The sequence below is a fragment of the Somniosus microcephalus genome, chromosome 3 (assembly GCF_052327205.1).
Source record: "Somniosus microcephalus isolate GS21.2 chromosome 3, FLI_Smic_1.0, whole genome shotgun sequence".
NCBI lineage: Eukaryota > Metazoa > Chordata > Chondrichthyes > Squaliformes > Somniosidae > Somniosus > Somniosus microcephalus.
In genome coordinates this window covers 140,844,596-140,863,993 of record NC_140989.1, presented here as the reverse complement: position 1 = coordinate 140,863,993, position 19,398 = coordinate 140,844,596, and the positions used below count along the sequence as shown (strand labels likewise).

The window sequence follows — 19,398 nt, the reverse complement described above, 5'->3', positions numbered from 1 at the left end:
AAATTCTTGACACGTCTGTATGAATTGAACAATTGCCTTCTCCTCTGCTTTGAGCAGCAGGGATGTGGGTAGGGCAATGCTGATTTGTTCTTTTAAATCAGCAAAAAGCCCGAGAACATCTGACAAGACAGCGTCATCTCCTTCAATCTGAGCAATTGCAGATGCTACTGGTGAGAGTAGTTTAAGGCTGCTAACCACTCTCTCCCAAAACACATCATCCAGCAGTATGTTCTTGATATAACAACAGAAAATGCTGGATATACTCAGCAGGCCAGGCAGCATACGTGGAGAGAGAAACAGAGTTAACGTTTCAGGTCTGGGACCCTTCATCAGAACTGGAAAAAGCTGGAGATGTAACAGATATTAAGCAGGTGCAGAGACAGGGGGGGGGGGGGGTTAGGAGGGGAGGAAGAAATAGAAAGATTGGGCACTTTGCAGCCTGCCGGACTCAACATTGAGTTCAACAATTTCAGATAATTATCCCTGCCCCCATTTTTCATGCAGTATGATTTTTGCCATTCCCATTTGCAACATTTTATCTTTCCTGCCTCTTAAAAAAGTACAGGATGTTCTTTCTATTCCTTCCTCCCCTCCTAACCACCCCCCCCCCCAACACCCTCCCTGTCTCTGCACCTGCTTAATATCTGTTACATCTCCAGCTTTTTCCAGTTCTGATGAAGGGTCCCAGACCTGAAACGTTAACTCTGTTTCTCTCTCCACGGATGCTGCCTGGCCTGCTGAGTATTTCCAGCATTTTCTGTTGTTATTTCAGATTGCCAGCATCCGCAGTATTTTGCAATTATAGTATGTTCTTGATGGTGGTTTCCATATCCCCAGACTAGGATATTGCCATTTCTTGCAGCGACTCCTTACCCTCCAGAAGGCTGTTGTTCATTATGACAACGCCACCCCATCCAGTGTTGCTGGGCAGCTTCAGTGTGGTGTTCTTGTTCTTTGTCGTTTGCTTGGAGTTGTAGGTTGCTGCAACTACCTGTTTTCCCGACATACTTAACAACTTGCTTGGCTCTCTTCTACAGTGTTTCCATGGTTCTCAAACCCATGATGTCCTTGAGGAGCAGGTTGAGCCCATGAGCTGCGCACCCAATAGATGTAATATGAGGGTAGGTCTCCTCCACTTGAGCCCAAGCAGCCTTCATATTCGCAGCATTGTCAGTAACTACTGTAAAGACCTTTTGTGATCCAAGATCGTTGATGACCGCTTTCAGCTCATCAGCAATGTATGTGCCTGTGTGTCTGTTGTCCTTCGTGTCTGTGCTCTTGAAGAACACTGGAAGAGGAGTGGAGATGATGTAGTTTATGATGCCCTCCCCTCGTACATTTGACCACCCATGAGATAACTGCAATACAATCTGCCATCTCTATCGTTTCTTTTAGCTTTCCTTGGATTCTGTTATACTCAGCCTCCAGCAAATAAGTAGACAAAGCACGTCTGGTGGGAGGACAGTATGCAGGGCGAATAACATTGAAAAATCTCTTCCAGTACACATTGGCTGTGAGCATGAGGGGTGAGCCTGTCGCATATACAGCTTGAGCAAGGCACTCATCTGCATTCTTCTGGCTATGATTATCCATTGTATCAAAGAACCTTCCAAGTGGGCCAGGAGTTGCTGATGATAAGGAGCCTGGTGCCGAATGTGAACCATCACCTTCTTGAATGGAAGCAGAGGAACCCTGGGCTGATTGCTGTGAGCTTTGAGTGAAGTTGTTGCATTTGGATAAATACTGCTGCATCTTTATGGCATTCTTTACATATGGCTTTGTACAGTGTTTGCACATGTACACACTCTTTCCATCTTTAATACCTGGGGTAAAATGCTTCCACACACCTGACAGTAAATGTGGCATTGATCTATGCAGAGGAATAAAGAGCATTCGTCTCTGTGTCGAACTGCGGTCGATCAGCGCGATTGCAACAGGGTGAGTACATTTTTCCTGATGCTCTATGTGATGGAAGCATGACCTGTGCACGCACGATGCTACATCACCAACAGAGGGAACTAATTGCTCATCCACTCATCCAACCGATCAGGACACATTTGTTCACAGTCACACACAAAACTTGTAATTATTAAAACAAGCCAAGTAAGAAGATAAACATATATTGATTAAAAATTCCTTAATAATTAAGATTCCATCTCTGTTAGTAACTTTGAGAGGACCTGTGAAAAAAAATGAAAGAAATACAAAAAAAAAACAATATTATGCTAGCATGAGCTTTTTTGGGCAAAATTCCCAAAATTCCCAAGCCAAACTTCCCGTGGAAAATTTCTGGAAATTTACCGGAAACTTTCCACCCCTTCGCAACCCTAATGTGGCCTCCTTATTCCTCCTACCAAAATGCACCACCTTCCACTTATTTATATTGAAATCATTTTCCATTTACATGCCCATTATGCAAGTTTATTAACATATTTTTGTATTTTGTCGCAGTCTTCTTCAATATTAACTATACCCCCAATTTGGTGTCATCTGCAAATTTTGAAATTGTACTTCTGATTCCTGTATCCAAATCGTCTATTTAAATGGTGGAACAACAGTGGTCCCAGCACCGATCCCTGTCGAATACCACTTCCCACCTTCTGCCATTCTGAGTAACGACCTTTAACCCCTACTCTCTGTTTTCTGTTTTGCAGCCTGCTTGCTATCCGTTCTGCTACTTATCCCGACTCCACATGCTCTGACCTTAGTCATGAGTCTACAATGCGGTACCGTATCGAAGGCCTTCTGAAATCCAAATATTTTACATCTACTGCAGTACCCTATCTACTCTTTCTGTTACTTCTTCAAATAATTCAATAAGGTTGGTCAAGCATGACCTTCCCTTCTGAAATCCGTGCTGACTACTCTTATATTTTCGGTTTCTAGATTTTTTTTATTCCGTCTTTGAATAAAGAATAATTTTAATACCACTGACACTAAGTTAACTGGTCTATAGTTCCCCCGACTTGTTCTACCACCCTTTTTAAATACAGAAATAACATTAGCTGTCCGCCAGTCCTTTGCCACTATTCCCTTTTCTAATGAATGTTTATAAATATATAATAGTGCCTCTGCTTTTCCCTCTGCTATCTCTTCCCTAGCTTCTTTTAATATGCGTGGACCAAGGGTTTCATCCTCTCTAAGTTTGACTAGTTTATCAATTATCTCCCCCCTTTCTAAAATACTGAGATAGCTTTTTTGCTCTCTTCTTCTAATGTATGCTGATGACACCCAGCTTTACCTCACCATCACGTCTCTCGACCCCTCCACTGTCTCTAAATTGTCAGACTGCTTGCCCAACAACCAGTACTGGATAAGCAGAAATTTCCTCCAACTAAATTTTGGAAAGACCATTGTCTTCGGTCCCCACCACAAACTCCGCTCCCTAGCCACCAACTCCATCTCTCTCCCTGGCAACTGTCTGAGGCTGAACCAGACTGTTAACAACCTTGGTGTCATATCTGACCCCTAGATGAGCTTCCGATCACATATCTGGGCCATCACCAAGACCGCCTATTTCCACCTCTGTAACATCGCCCGATTCCACCCCTGCCTCAGCTCATCTGCTGCGGAATCCCTCATCCATGCCTTTGTCACTTCTAGACTTGACTATTCCAATGCACTCCTAGCCAGCCTCCGATGTTCTACCCTCCGTAAACTTGAGGTCATCCAAAACTCTGCTGCCTATGTCCTAACTCGCACCAAGTCCTGTTCACCCATCACCCCTGTGCTCACTGACCTACACTGGCTCCCAGTTAAGCAACGCCTCAATTTTAAAATTCTCACCCTTGTTTTCAAAACCTCCATGGCCTCGCCCCTCCCCATCTCTGTAATCTCCTCCAGCCCTTTGGTCATCCTCTTCTTTATTGTCTATGTATTTAGTGTATGCCTTTTTATTAGTTTCATATTTGCCCTTCACTCTTTATTCATTCATGTTGTTTCATTATTGGCTAGTTTGTTTTTGTTTTTTAGCAGAATATATTTCTCTGGAACTCTATTGATCACCTTTTTAAATAACTCCCAATGTTGTTCTATCTTTTTGCTTGTCAATATTTTTTCCAGTTTATCTTTCCTAGTTCCGTTCTCATTCCCTCAAAATTACCTTTTTTCCCAATCTATTACTTTGATCTTTGTCTTACATCTTTCTCAATTATTATCTTAACTTTATTATGTTGTGATCACTATTGCCTAGATATTCCCTTCTCTGGTTCATTTCCCATTACTAGATCCAGCAGTGATTCCTCAGTGGTTGGGTTTTTTAAGTATTGGGTAAGAAGAGTCCTGTACACACTATATGACAAGTGCAGATATCATTCCCATATACTTATAATATTTTTTGTATGTCAATGGGGGCAATGGACACTAAAGCTTCATTGTCTACAGATGTAATCCACACTTGTGGTCACAAACCACACGATACACTTCTGTATTCAGAGCACGCACTAACATTGATCCCAAGCTGTACAAAGAAGATGACCCACACAAAATATTCCCTAGAAACTGTGGGATAGCCCCCGTGTTTCCAGACCTGTAAATGCCATTAAAAAAACTTTATATTTTAAATTTAAACGGTATTTATGCCTGAACCATTAATTGTTAAACATTTGCCAGTTTTCCTGTTCCAACTTGTAACCTGTTTGTAAGGTATAGTTTTTGAAATAAAATGTATGTAATAAAAATGCCTCCAGACAAAATAAAGCAGCAATTGACAATGTTTAAAAAGTGACTCAGAGTACAACTGGCTTGCAGTGTAAATGTGTGCAGTATATTCTACCATGCAAGAGGCATCAGATATGGCTGGAGCTAAACTAAAATGGGAATTTGAAGAATACATTCAGATGAAAGTTCTGTTAGAATACAAATATATTACTAACTACAGATGGCAACATCAAATTCATTGAAATTTTCTTCTGCAAACTTAAAACTATAGCAAGAGAGAGACAGAAATAAAATGAAACAATCTACACAAGACTTGTACAGGAACCCAAGACATGGTAAACGAAATGGAATTGTCTTGTATCTATCTATAACATACAAGATGCAATCGCCCAACATTAAGGTCTTTGAAGATATCCCCCCGAAATTTAAGATATATATTTTCCCGTCTGATATAAAAACTTTGATACATACATGGATATATAAGCCACTGTTTCAGACAGTGCTGATAGATGTATAAAACTTTCTACTTCACGCCCTCCTGCTGAATTGTAATATTGTAGCGCACAATGTGACATACAAGAACTTTAAAGCCGGCCGGCATTGTATGAAGGAAAATTCAAGCCTGCTTGGAAAGGGTTATTGCATTCAAGTATGGCAACACAATGGCATCTAGAAAAGGGGGCACTTCTGTTTGTTGACACGGGGACAACCCGGCGTCGTTTAAATTAAGATTAGGCACACTGACATTTCATGATAACAGAAGTGCAGCCCACCATCCAGCGCTGGTTTTAATAAGATTATCATACCCACAACCCAGCTCGCAAATGCACTGCACCTGTTCTTCACAAAACGGCCAATAATCCGAATACAGCACGTTACACGGCGAGGGACCCAACCGAGTAATTCATCCCCACACTCGGTCTGCGGCAAGTTAATATCGCTTTCCTCGCCACAAGGCTAGATCAAAACAATGCTCCTGTCAAACGCAGACTGTACCCCAGCCGTTCGCTCATTCCGAGCCGTGTATTTGCAAACAGGGACACAAAAGCTTTGTCACTGCGTCTTAAAAAGGTCAGCTCCATTCTACAAAATGACCGATTATAATCTTACCTGTCGAAACGCTGATTAATTATAACTCCTAAAAAAATAAATATATATATTACTGTGGTGCGATATCGGTCCCTCCCGTCTCTCCTATTATTCCACAGTCGCCATGTTTCCCTGTGTACACACGGCGAGGCTGGGGGAACATCCGGGGCATGCGGGAGGGGTAGAGAGGGGGGGGGCCCAGCACGCGGGAAGGGGCCGGGCACGCGGGGAGGGAGGAGCCGGGCACACGGGAAGGGAGGGAGGGGCCGAGCACGCGGGAGAGGAGGAGCCGGGCACGCGGGAGGGGAGGGGTCGATCTCATGATGCAAACACCCAAGAACGTGAACGACTGGTGCCCGGCAGTATCGAATGTTGCCCGGGAGGACTTAGTGAGCAAGCGGCTCATTCACATATCACACAAAGAGCCAAGTGCTGTACAGCAACATCTCACATACGCCGCACGCACAAACACACACAACCTGTGGGTTTGCAACTTCTCAGATGCTACTGCCAAAACCCCCAAAATTGTGAAAATCATTCATTTCAGTTTGTTTTAGGTTGTAAGCTATTGCGCTGTTCACAACCTTAAAATACTTAAATAGGTTCATAATCAGTGCCACTCTTGCTATATATCTCATTAGTAACATTTCCCAATGTTGGCAACGATGCTGAACACCATGGGCAATTTACCATGTGTTTTCTGTCTTCAACTAACAATGCTTTGGCCCAGAATTTGCAGTGAGTAATAACTGAACGAACAGTGTTCACCTCCATTGCCCTTTTGGAACTGACTGCAACTGCAGGATTTAGCGCATGCCCGTCCCAATGCAGAAATCCTGAAGTTGCGGTCAGTCGTTCACTGTTCCGACACTGGCCGCTCCGCCCCCCCCCCCCACAGCTGATGAAATCTTCGGCTTTTCCGCTGTAATATCGCTGTTAAATACTCCATTAAAAGTTAGACCCTTTTGGATAAGGCGGAGCTGGGGTTTTAACAACCTATTGACTGCTAAACAAACGTTAGGGCCTGGAAAAACTAATTTTAATTTCATGGGTGTCAAATTTATCCATTTTAATAAAAATTATAATTTTAAACGAACTTTAAAATTATATATATTTTTTAAAGTTTGTTCATATTTATTTCAAGTTTACCTTTTCCCTATGTGAGAGCCCCAATCTTTGTTTCGCTCTCTGTAACATTTTTAAAAAGTTAGAATAAAAGGAGCTTATTCCTGGTTCCTGGTCTGTGAGAATTCTGAATTGTGATTGACTGCTTAGACAGCTTGTGAACGTCACAGCAGCTCGAACTATGGGATTCCCACTACACTGATTTCAATTGCACGTCGAAAAAGCCGTACTTCTCACCACAGAGATTGCAAGATCTTTGTGGGAAGCTTACTTCGGAGCCAGCAGAAAATTGCGGGCCAATGTAATCTGGGTTACCCAAATGTCTTAGTGAGTAAAGGCATGGCCAGCTGTAATACGTTGCCATACAGACCAGAAGGCTCCAGGTTTAATTACTGATCTTTGCTAATGTTAGTCAGGGCAGTATTCAAACACTACACTATCGCTGCCCAGTGAAATTTGCTGGGAATGCATGTGTGTGGATGTCAAGTAAGAACAGGATAAGGCTCGGCTGTGATGGTCTCCACGCCAACAAGACCAGTGATATTGTTTAGGCTCGTACCTGAAGCCTGGACACTTGGGCAAAATTTGGAGGGCTGTTGGTACAGATCAAATCATACTCCAGCAGGTCAGTCCCTTCAGGAGAGGAGACAAGGGGTGTATCCCCCAATTTTTTTTGGCATAGATTATATCACCCTCTCTCCACCCCTACCACCCCCCCCCCCCCAAAATCCCAGAATTGTTGCTGATGCCTCCCTCCCAACTCTATGTGATTGCATCTCTGGAGGGAAAGAAAATCAGGGCAGGGGAAAATTAAATTGGAACCTACTTTGATCTTTGTCTCTTTCAAAAATCACATAGTTTTGCAATCGGTGTACTCACCTTTGGTTGCAAAAGCAGATTAAATGCTTGGTTTTCATCATAACTTACATCATGCTAACAAAATTGTGCAGACACACGGTTTTGAAACATACGATTCCTGACAATCTGACCTCATTACCATAATGAAAACTGGCAGCCCATCGTGAGGAATTTATAATGATCATAACAATGTTTCCCAAGCTGCTAATGAGCCACTTACCGGGTTCAAATGTCACAACATTTGTTAAGATAGCTATGGAATATGCAATTTCTGTGGTAACAGACTCAAATAAGAATTGAAATAATCCTGATTCATCCACGAGGCCTTACTTGCATTCAGACCCATAGCTGCAGTCCTGCGTTCCCTGCTTAACAATGATATGAAGGACAATCAAGAAGGCCAATGGAATGTTGGCTTTTATGGGGGATAGAATATAAAAACAGGGAGGTATTGCTGCAGTTGTACAAGGTATTGGTGAGACCGCACCTGGAATACTGCATACAATTTTGGTGTCCATACTTAAGAAAAGACATACTTGCTCTCGAGTCAGTACAAAGAAGGTTCACTCGGTTAATCCCGGGGATGAGGGGATGGACATATGAGGAGAGGTTGAGTAGATTGGGACTCTACTCATTGGTGTTCAGAAGAATGAGAGGCGATCTTATTGAAACATATAAGATTGTGAAGGGGCTTGATCAGGTGGATGCGGTGAGGATGTTCCCAATGATGGGTGAAACTAGAACTAGGGGGCATAATCTTAGAATAAGGGGCTGCTCCTGTCGAAGTCTCGACTCCCGAGTAAGACTCTTAAACACAAAGTATCGTTAAAGACAGGCTTTATTTGCTTGCAAGGGAAGAGTTGTGTAGACAAGGGCTACATCAGACCTCTTCAAAGTAATACAGAATTTGTAACATATTTATACAGTACAGAAACAAAACAGGCTTTCTATGCCACATGACATAGTATTGAATCATACCTGATTACAAAGGCACAGACCTTGCGAATTATTGGAACAATGTATTCCAGGCTTCGTTAGAATAATGAACAGAAATACCTTGAGATAAGATTAATGAATCCTTTATTATGGGATCCTTCTGTTCTCCCACTGTACCAACTGAGCCTGTGGGCCGATGTTTACCTTATCCTGTCCTTGGCTATTTGTTTGGTAAACGAGGCTCCTTGTTAAGCTTGTCACAGATAAGGAGTACGTATGTAGCATTCCTAAATTGTCTCACCCCCTTGAAACTGATTAGTGAATCATGCTGTCGGCCATTTGAGTTTTTATTCTATGCCTAGGAAGCCATTTTGTGTCTAAGTGAGAAACTGTACTTCCACATTCTACCCTTTTGTCCTTACTAGGACAACATAACTGAAATTAACCTCTTCCTATCGGTCCTCATACCAAATTTAGATTTTAGCCAAGGATACCGACTTCTTTGCCGTTTTGAACCATCCCCGGGATTTACCTGTATTGATGGTTGACCTTGTCTAAGATCGTCTTTCTTCTCTGTCTATTCTTAGTGTTTGGGCGTGTGTTCTTGTAGGGTTTAATTATGTTTGATTTGATTTCAGGTTTATGTCTTTGTATAGTTCTGCAGCTTATGTTAGCCTGCAGTGTTCTAATTTTCCTGCAGCTTATATAAGCCTGCAGTTCTCATTTGAGTGGAAAAATATGTTTTACAGAAAGAGGAGAGCATGTGGAATATATATGTATATATTTTGTCTAAGTCTTCTAATCCTTATAATTGTATTTTATTCAATCGTCTCAGTTCCTCATCTAGGGGACCATTCTTTTCCTCTACTGACTTTACTTCTCTCTGTATCATCATATTCATTGCAGGCAAGACTGCCTTGCCTAACCTATTGCAACAACACTTAATCGTTGTGACAAACAGAGCAATGCATACAATCAGGGCTATTACTACTACCAGACCATGCAATAATATTTGTCCTACTGATCCCAGCCATCCTCCCAATATCCAGTCAGCCCAGCCTTGGTTCTTTGGGTTTTCATACTGACTTACTGCGTCTAGCATATTCGTAAGACATGTACAAAAAAGTATTCGCGTGTAATTCTCGTTTCTTTCGGGATCTTTCCCCATCTCCTTGGCATTTTAGACTCAGTAGTCCGATTAGTACAAAATATAAGTAACGCCTTCATTGTTAGAGTCTTTCAAAAAATCAATTGTCTTTATTCGGCGCCTTCTTGCAGTGGGATGCGTGAATCCAGGAAGATCTTTCCTTGACTTTTACAGCTGTGTTAGTTGTTAGGAGCACTTGATATGGTCCTTCGAAGCGTGGTTGCAGACCGTTCTTTCTTTTAAAAACCTTCACGTAGACGTCGTCTCCTGGTTCCAAGTCGTGGCACTTTCCCTCTGCTGGACTCGTTTGAGCTTCCTTTACCTGTTGGTAAAAGCTGGAAATACATTTAGTTAATGCAATGCAATAGTTTAGCATAGCCTCGTCCATTTTATGAATGTCCATTTGTTTCACCGTAAATGGTGCTGAGAATGGCAGTCTTAGGGGTCGTCCCATAACAATCTCATGTGGAGACAGTCCATTGGTCCTGTTGGTTGCTGCTCGCATTATCATCAATGCTAAGGGTAATAGTTCGACCCATTTAAGTCCAGTTTCACTGCAAAGTTTAGAAATTTTATTCTTCAGCACTCCATTATGTCTTTCCACCAGTCCTGCGGATTGTGGATGATAACTGCAGTGAAAATGCTGGTTAATCTGCAAAGCTTTACATAGTTCTTTTATGATTGCTCCAGTGAAGTGCGATCCTCTGTCGCTTGAAAGCTGCATAGGTATTCCAAACCTTGGTATGATTTCTTTTAACAAGCACTTTGCTACTGTTACAGCATCATTCTTTTTACATGGGAAAGCTTCGACCCATCTTGAAAACATATCTATAATTACTAACACATATTTAAATCCTAAACATGGAGGTAATTCAATAAAATCCATTTGTAAATGTACGAAAGGGCCTGATGGATTTGGGTGGGAGGCAGCCTGTACCTTCTCTGTCTTGCCTGGATTCATTTCCTGGCAAATGGTGCACCTTTCACTGATTTGTTTTGCAATTGCCGAAATACCTGGTGCATACCATGTTTGATTAATATAGTCTGCCATCCCCCCTTTGCCCGCATGCGTGAAAACATGAACGCATCGGGCAATCCATGGAAGTAAAGACTTTGGAGCCACCATGCGGCCGTCATGGTGAACCCATACCCCTTCAGGCGTTTTAAAGCAAAAATCCCTTGCCCAACTTAACACTTCGTCCGAGTTAGCCTGTGACTGAAAGGCTAAAACATCATTAATAGAAGGTGGGTCATTATCTGATTTCTGTTGACGCAAAACAAAGGCTGAGACCAGTGGCCCTGTGTCCGATAGAGCGGCTGATTTAGCAGCTCTATCTGACCGCTCGTTACCCAGGGATATCTGATCCTGACTACCTGTATGAGCCTGACATTTAATAACTGAAATCTTAGTGGGACACACTAGAGCCTTCAAAAGATTATTGATTTGCTCAGCATTCTTAATAGTTGATCCTGAGGAAGTTAGAAATCCCCTTAATTTCCAGATCTGTCCATAATCGTGAGCAACTCCAAAAGCATACCTGGAGTCGGTATAAATGTTAACAGTTTGATCAGTAGCCAATATACAAGCTCTGGTAAGAGCGAAGAGTTCCGCTTGTCTTGCGCTGAAAATGATTGAGGTAGTGAGAGCGCTTCCACAACTGAATGATCATCTGAAACGGCATACCCAGCCCTAGGTGATCCTTTATCATCCCTAAGGGCCGATCCATCTACGTAGAATACCAAGTCACTATTAGGAATAGGAGTTTCAGATAGATCTGTTCGGGCCTTGGTAGCTAACTGGGTAACCGTCTCACAGCAGTGTGGGATTCCGTCCTCTTCTGTTGGTAGCAGCGTGGCTGGATTCAAAACTGAACATCTTTGAATTAGGAGATTGGAGTTGGATAACAGTGCAACCTCATATTTGCTGCTACGGGCTGATGTTAGATGCTGAGTGGCGTATTTTGATAACAGTACTTCCACTGAATGTGGTACAAACAAAACGGTTCGGTGATTAAGCGTGATGCCTTGAGCCTGTTGTACAGCATAATAGGCAGCAGCTAGAATTGGCAGGCATCCAGGCAGGCTGCATGCAACGGGATCCAATTGAGTAACTGTCTTTTATAGTCGTGTCTTTTCCCGTGCCTTCATAAAAGGCAGTGCAATGCAGATTCATGTGCCAGCTGTCTAATTTCAAATCCTTCTGGTACTCTGAGACTGTTCTTGAGGCACGGTGTAGCGCTCCTACAATTATCATTAGTTTATGGCTTATTTCTTGGTTTTCATTTGCCCACTGGTAGACAATGGGAGGGGAGCATTCTTGTAAAAGGCACATAGTACATCTATCGGTCGGAACGTGTATCTGCAGTCCCTTTTCTGAACAAATTATTGTTGCCTGCATTTTGCACAACAAGTCTCTCCCTAAAAGGTTCATGGGGGCGTCGTCTGATAACAAAAAGCATGTTGGCCAGAAAAATTATCTGCTCGTATTTGTAACGGTTGTGACCATGTCAGAGTCTGTGAGACACCAGAAAGTCCTATGCAGGTAACATCCTTGTCAGTGCATGGAATTCCTGTAGCGTATTGTTTTGTCAATAGTGAGGTTGTGGCTCCTGTGTCAACGAGAAAAGGGGCTTTCTTGCCTTGCATATTTATGGATAGATATGGCTCATCTCTAGAATTTAGCGATACTAGTGGTAATTGGAGAGTGTGGGTATTGTTCGGGGCCGTTTCTCCGTGTCATGCTGAATAATTTTGCCCTGGGTATCCGAATTGTCCTTCCGTATTTTGACCTCCCCAAGGATTCCCTGTTATAAAACCTGCCTGCAGACGAGTGTGAACCTGGGCTTGGGTATTTACATTGTTTGGGGCACCTCCCCATCCTTGATTCTGCTGCTTGGGGAACGGGCAGTCGGACTTCCAGTGTCCGATCTGACCACAGTTAAAACACGGAGAGTTTGTGCCTCTTCCGTTCCACTGGCCTCTGCCAGTCCCTCCTCTACTATTTCCTCTAAATCCGCCTCTGTTATACCCTCTACCTCGTCCTCTGTAGTGGCCCTGATAATAAATGGTAGTCTGGGCGGTCAGGGCTGGAGAAGCTGCCTGCTCCATTAACAAAGAAATTTTACTTTGATCTTTATTCCTTTCCTGTATTCCTTTCAAGATCTGTGTCAATTCAGGAATGGTTTTATGTCTCCAGTCAAGGCAAACTAAAGTCAACGGTTCCTTAAGTTCTGTTCTGAGGCTGTTTACAAGGGCGTTAATTAAAGGGATTTGGTAATTTTCTTTTGTCATACCCGAATGCTGTCCCATAACTGCTTCCATTCTTTCTATATAATCCTCAACGTCTTCATCCCTTTTCTGAGTTGTCTCAATTATCTTTGTCCAATTAATCCTTTTAGGGAATTTGATATGCATTACTCTATATAATTCAGTCCAGAATGTATCATCAGGTAAGGTTTCTGGATTCCAGCCTTGATTTGTTCTGTGGTTTTCGAAAAGCTGAAACCTATCCAGGCCTTCTGTCAAAAGGCGGTATTTGGTATCTTTTAACCAGGCTCTAAATAGCTGGTCAACATCCACAATGGTAGGCTGGTGGCAGATAATTATACTTTTGAGCTCATTAATTGCTTTTTCTAAGTTCTCTGTGGGATCGGGTAATTCATGAATTATTGTCCTAAGCTCACCAGCTGTCCATGAGCGGTGGACAGCGACTGGAGCTCCATCAGCATTGTGGACATTGGGGAAATGTCTGAGTGGAAAAGCATTAATTCGTTCAGCTCCTCCTTGGTTTGGTTGACTGGCAGTCATAGATCTAGTGTTGGGTCTGTTCTCCTGCCTTACAGCACCGGGGTCGGGTGGTTCAGCAGCTGCTGCGGCTGGTTGTTGTGCTTCGTAGTCAGGAGGCGGGGCTGGTCTTCTGAACCATCCCTCATCCTCGTCATTACTGGAATGAGTCGTGGGAATGGGAGGATATTCACAAGGAGGGACGGTGGGCTTCGGGATTTGTCTTAAAGGCATTAGTGTAATCTCTTCTTGTTTAATCAATTTATTCATTAAATCTCTTTTCTTATTTTTGTTCTCAATTTTGCTAGTTAATATGCTGCGCTCCTTACGTTTTTCTGCTTCCCTTTTCCAGCCTGAGAAGGCAGACCAATTTACTGATTTTGCACCCCTTCTACGTGGGTCTCTGCCTGCTAGGCAGTTTTCTAGACACGTGATTCTATCTAGATTAAATGTACCATCCACGGGGAAAGGGTGTCTGTCTTTCTTGGTCCATCTAGCCCACTTAGGTAAATCATTTATGGATATCTGACCATAGTAGGTAAAGACATAAGAAGCGGGAGTTCCTTTTTTTTTTCTGGGATCTTGCTCTGTGCAGCTCCCATCTTAGTTTATATGTTTTTTTTTAACTAGGCTCTCTTCTTCTAGATCGCAAGTTTCACCCCTTACCCCCTTACGATTATTACTGACTGTCCAAAGGACCACAAGTGATGAAAAATAACAAGTAATAACAACAGTCAAAGAAATGATAAGCAATGCAGCTGCCCAAACAGGCAAACAGACCAAATATTCAGACATTTATCTTATACTTTAAACTAAACAAATAGTCAATTCTCAGTTTGCGTTATACGCCACTACAAACTGAGTCCTTAACGTTTAACTTATACTTTATGTGAGAGTTTTCTGTCTTAATGTTGTCAATAGTCAACAAAAAATGGAAAACAATGGTTGCGATAATTCTTAACCTCTATATTCATATAGAATCCTTATGCTTTAATGTGAGGGGCTTGAACCTTCGTAGAAGGTATCTCAACGGAGAAAAATCCTGAGCCTGGTAATACAGGTCTTCTAAAACACAGTGACAATCCTCAAACGATACCTTCTGCCACGGGTCTCTAACCCCGGCTCAAGGGACCCACCCTTGATACTGCAGTTTTAACTTGGTACCTTATCTGTCTGGGACTCAGCCCTGTCGACTTTCCTCGTGCCTTCTTTGCCCGATACTTTTTCTTTAAAGACTTGAGTTGTCAGTATTCTCCTCCTTTCAGTGGTCAACAATAAAAGAAGCAAAAGTTACAGGATTCAACTCAAGTCTGAAACATGAGTCTAACTAGATCGCAGTACTCCCGTCGGAAGAAACAGACCACACCAACTCAATATCTAATGAGAAATCCTTTTATGTGATAAAACATCACTGTGGCCATTCAGGATCTGTCATTAAAGATTCACGATGCCCTTGTCCGTGACTTCCCGAAAGGCAGCAAGCGATCTCGGTGGAACCTCCAAGTAATACTGTCGAAGTCTCGACTCCCGAGTAAGACTCTTAAACACAAAGTATCGTTAAAGACAGGCTTTATTTGCTTGCAAGGGAAGAGTTGTGTAGACAAGGGCTACATCAGACCTCTTCAAAGTAATACAGAATTTGTAACATATTTATACAGTACAGAAACAAAACAGGCTTTCTATGCCACATGACATAGTATTGAATCATACCTGATTACAAAGGCACAGACCTTGCGAATTATTGGAACAACGTATTCCAGGCTTCGTTAGAATAACGAACAGAAATACCTTGAGATAAGATTAATTAATCCTTTATTATGGGATCCTTCTGTTCTCCCACTGTACCAACTGAGCCTGTGGGCCGATGTTTACCTTATCCTGTCCTTGGCTATTTGTTTGGTAAACGAGGCTCCTTGTTAAGCTTGTCACAGATAAGGAGTACGTATGTAGCATTCCTAAATTGTCTCACCCCCTTGAAACTGATTAGTGAATCATGCTGTCGGCCATTTGAGTTTTTATTCTATGCCTAGGAAGCCATTTTGTGTCTAAGTGAGAAACTGTACTTCCACACTCCTTCAAAACTGAGATGAGGAGAAACTTCTTCACTCAGAGGGTGGTAGGTTTGTGGAATTTGCTGCCCCAGAAAGCTGTGGAAGCTACATCATTAAATAAATTTAAAACAGAAATAGGTAGCTTCCTAGAAGTAAAGGGAATTAAGGGTTATGGGGAGCGGGCAGGAAATTGGACATGAGTCTAGGTTCGGAATGGTCGTGGCCCTGTGGGTAGTGCAGCGGGCCCAGGGGCCGTGTAGCCTGGTTCTGCTCCTACTTCTTGTGTTCTAATTCTGTTAGATTTCAGGAGATGGTTTTATTGCTGTTCCTGGCTGGGGTGGAGATCGCCTTTACAGAAGGTAAGTATTGTAGAAATTATAGGGACAGAGTGATCTCCTGGACGAGTTTCGATCGCCTAGATGGGTCGGAGAGGAATTTCCCAGATTTTTTCTCCCAAATTGGCCATTGGGTTTTTTTAAATCTGGTTTTTCGCCTCTCCCGGGAGATCACATGCGTTCGGGTGGGATGGAGAGTGATCGTATATTTGAGGTTAGGATCAGATCAGCCATGATCTTATTGAATGGTGGAGCAGGCTCGAGGGGCCGATTGGCCTACTCCTGCTCCTATTTCTTATGTTCTTATGTCATATTATAGTCTCCAGGACCGGATGGGATGCGTCCTAGGATGCTGAGGGAAGTAAAGGTGGAAATTGCGGAGGTACTGGCCATAATCTTCCAATCCTCCTTAGATACGGGGGTGGTGCCAGAGAACTGGAGGATTGCAAATGTTACACCTTTGTTCGAAAAAGGGTGTAAGGATAAGCCCAGCAAATACAGGCCAGTCAGTTTAACCTCGGTCGTGGGGAAGCTTTTAGAAATGATAATCCGGGACCAAATTAGCAGTCACTTCAGCAAGTGTGGATTAATTAAGGAAAGCCAGAACGGATTTGTTAAAGGCAAATCCTGTTTAACTAATTTGATTGAGTTTTTTGATGAGGTAACAGAGAGGGTTGATGAGGGAAATGCGGTTGATGTCACAGAATCATAGAGTCATAATGGCACAGAAGGAGGCCATTCGGCCCATCGAGTCTGTTGTGTCCGTGTGTTAATAGAGACACGGAAGGCAGGAGTTGGTTTCACAGGTGTTTACTGAACAAAGTCTGGAGGTGAACTAACAGATACAAGACAATATACAGGCTTATATAGCCCGAGTGGCCATTACCGGCATTACAGTACACAGGGGGCTCTTAAAGGCACATACACCACAATTCCTCCCCTTTTAGACAACCAGTACATAATATTTTAAGTAATCATTAATTAACATGTTACAAGAACAATAATCTACACATTGCTGCAGTTAATCAATTATAAGTCAGTCTCTCTGGAGGCTTCCTGACTCGGTCCAGATAACGCCTCGGTGGTGTAGTAGTTTCTGGTGGTGTAGTAGGTTCTTTTGGCAAGGCTGATTCCGCTTGAATGCCAGTGTCGGGTTCATCTGGTTCCAGTATCACCGGATCGGAGGTAGATACTATGGGTATCACTACTTCATCATTAGGCGTATAGAGTTGTGGTGTAGGTTGTCCCTTTTCGGATGACTCTATGATCTGGTCAGCATGGCGCCTTATTATGCTTTCTCCAATGTCCACGGTATACATCAGTGGTCCTGGTCGTGTGCAAATAGTTCCAGGCTGCCATTTCTCGGAACGGTAGTCCCGGGCCAAAACTTGTTGACCTATCTGGAAGGTTCCAGTTGGCCTTTCATTCATGCCTTGAAATTGCCGGTTCTCCACGTCCCTTCTGATGTTTGGCTTGATCAAATCCAGCCGGCATCTTAGGCTCCTATTGAAGAACATCATGGCGGGAGTTTGGTTTGTAACCACATGTGTTGCATTCCTGTATGCAAACAAGAAGTTATCTACCTTATGCTGAAGTTTTATGTCTTCATTACCCATGGCCTTTATGGCCTTCTTGAAGGTCTGGACAAATCTTTCAGCCAATCCATTGGTGGCGGGATGGTATGGGGCGGACGTGTAGTGCTTAACCTCATTGTTTTTTAAGAACTTCCTGAATTCTTCGGACACAAATTGCGGTCCATTATCAGAACAGATCTGTTCAGGCAGCCCATTCCTGGCAAATATGGTCCTTAATACTATGATGGTTTTTTCCGTGGTGGTGGAGGACATCTTTATTACCTCCGGCCACTTGGAGTGTGCATCAACCGCGATTAAGAACATTGAGTCCATAAATGGACCAGCAAAGTCGATGTGTACCCTTTGCCATGGAGATGAGGGCCACTCCCATGGATGTAGAGGGGCTTGTGGTGGGGCGTTTTGGACCTTCTGGCATTCTAGGCAGCTCTTGGTCATTTCTTCGATGTCTCCATCGATACCTGGCCACCACACAAACGCTCTGGCTAGGTTCTTCATTTTCACTCCACCCAGATGCCCCTCGTAGAGCTCCTTTAGCACTTTATCCTGGAGTTTGGGTGGAATCACCACTCTGGATCCACACATCAAGGTTCCTCGGCACACTGACAGCTGTTCTCTTCTTTGCGAGAATGCTGGCAACAGTGGTTCGCCATGTGCTGGCCATCCCTTCACCGTTAAATCGTAGACTCGTGAGAGAGTCGGGTCATTTCTCGCTTCCTTTTCAATGGCAGAATTTGTTACTGGTAGACATTCCACTATGGTTGAGTGGAACATCTCCACTGGGTCTACTGTAGGTGCCTCTTCTACCGTTGGCAATGGTAGGCGCGATAAACCGTCAGCATTCCCATGCTGTTTTGATCCTTTGTATTCTATGTCATATTGGTGTGCCCCTAGGAAAAGGGACCACCTCTGTAGCCTTTGCGCTGTCATAATGGGAGCACCCTTTTTAGGGTTGAATATGGAGACGAGGGGTTGATGGTCAGTCAGCAAGGTAAATTTTTGTCCGTGTAGGTAATGGTTGAATTTCTTCACTCCCCATACCAGGCTGAGTGCTTCCCTGTCGACCTGGGCATAGTTACGCTCAGCTGAGTTCAATGAGCGTGACGCAAAAGCTATCAGCCGTTCCGAGCCATCAGGGAATCTATGTGATAATACCGCTCCTACGCCGTAAGGGGATGCATCGCATGCCAGTCTGATTGGCAGTGATGGGTTGTAATGAGCCAAAACTTCCTTGGACGTGATCAAGCCTTTACATTTATGGAAGGCACGTTTACAGTCCTCGCTCCATTCCCAAATTACTCCCGTTTGTAGCAGTTCGTTAAGAGGGTGCAGAACAGTTGACAAGTTCGGTAAAAATTTATGGTAGTAATTTATCAATCCCAGGAACGACCTTAATTGTGAGACATTTTCAGGTGCTGGTGCTTTTATGACCACTTCAATTTTCTCAGGGGACTTATGCAACCCTTCTTCATTAATTATGTGGCCACAATATGATATTTGTTTCTGGAAAAATTTGCACTTGGGGTGGTTTGCTCGTAGGCCCCGTTCTCTCAGCCTAGTGAGCACCTGCTCCAAATTGGCAAGGTGTTCGTTGTCATTTTCTCCTGTTACAAGGATGTCGTCTAGGTACCATTGAGTCCCAGGAATCCCTTGCAGGACTTGTTCCATAGCTCTTTGCCAGATAGCTGGAGCTGATGCTATTCCGAAAACCAGTCGATTGTACTGGTACAGGCCTTTGTGTGTGTTTATTGTGAGATACTTTTTAGAGGCCTCCTCAACCTCCATCTGTAGATATCCCTGTGCCAAGTCAATTTTTGTGAAAC

The 19,398-nt window shown here is 43.2% G+C and overlaps 1 protein-coding gene and 1 long non-coding RNA gene across 4 annotated transcripts in view; both read right to left on the bottom strand.

Annotated features, from left to right (window-relative positions):
- Window positions 1-5,871, bottom strand: part of pak5 (p21 protein (Cdc42/Rac)-activated kinase 5) — a 486,760-nt gene extending 480,889 nt beyond the window's left edge. The window contains exon 1 of one of the 3 annotated variants that reach the window (XM_085981687.1): window positions 5,770-5,871. The gene's annotated coding sequence lies outside the window, so the exon portion shown is untranslated. Of the gene's footprint in view, window positions 1-5,494; window positions 5,736-5,769 lie in introns of those variants that run through there. The other 2 variants (XM_085981689.1, XM_085981688.1) reach the window with 2 other exon arrangements.
- A 2,680-nt stretch (window positions 5,872-8,551) lies between these two features.
- The window catches only part of LOC147121441 (uncharacterized), a 67,578-nt gene continuing 56,731 nt past the window's right edge, over window positions 8,552-19,398 (bottom strand). Inside the window, exon 2 of the long non-coding RNA XR_015077542.1 lies at window positions 8,552-10,149. This is a non-coding gene — a long non-coding RNA (uncharacterized LOC147121441). The remainder of the gene's footprint in view (window positions 10,150-19,398) is intronic.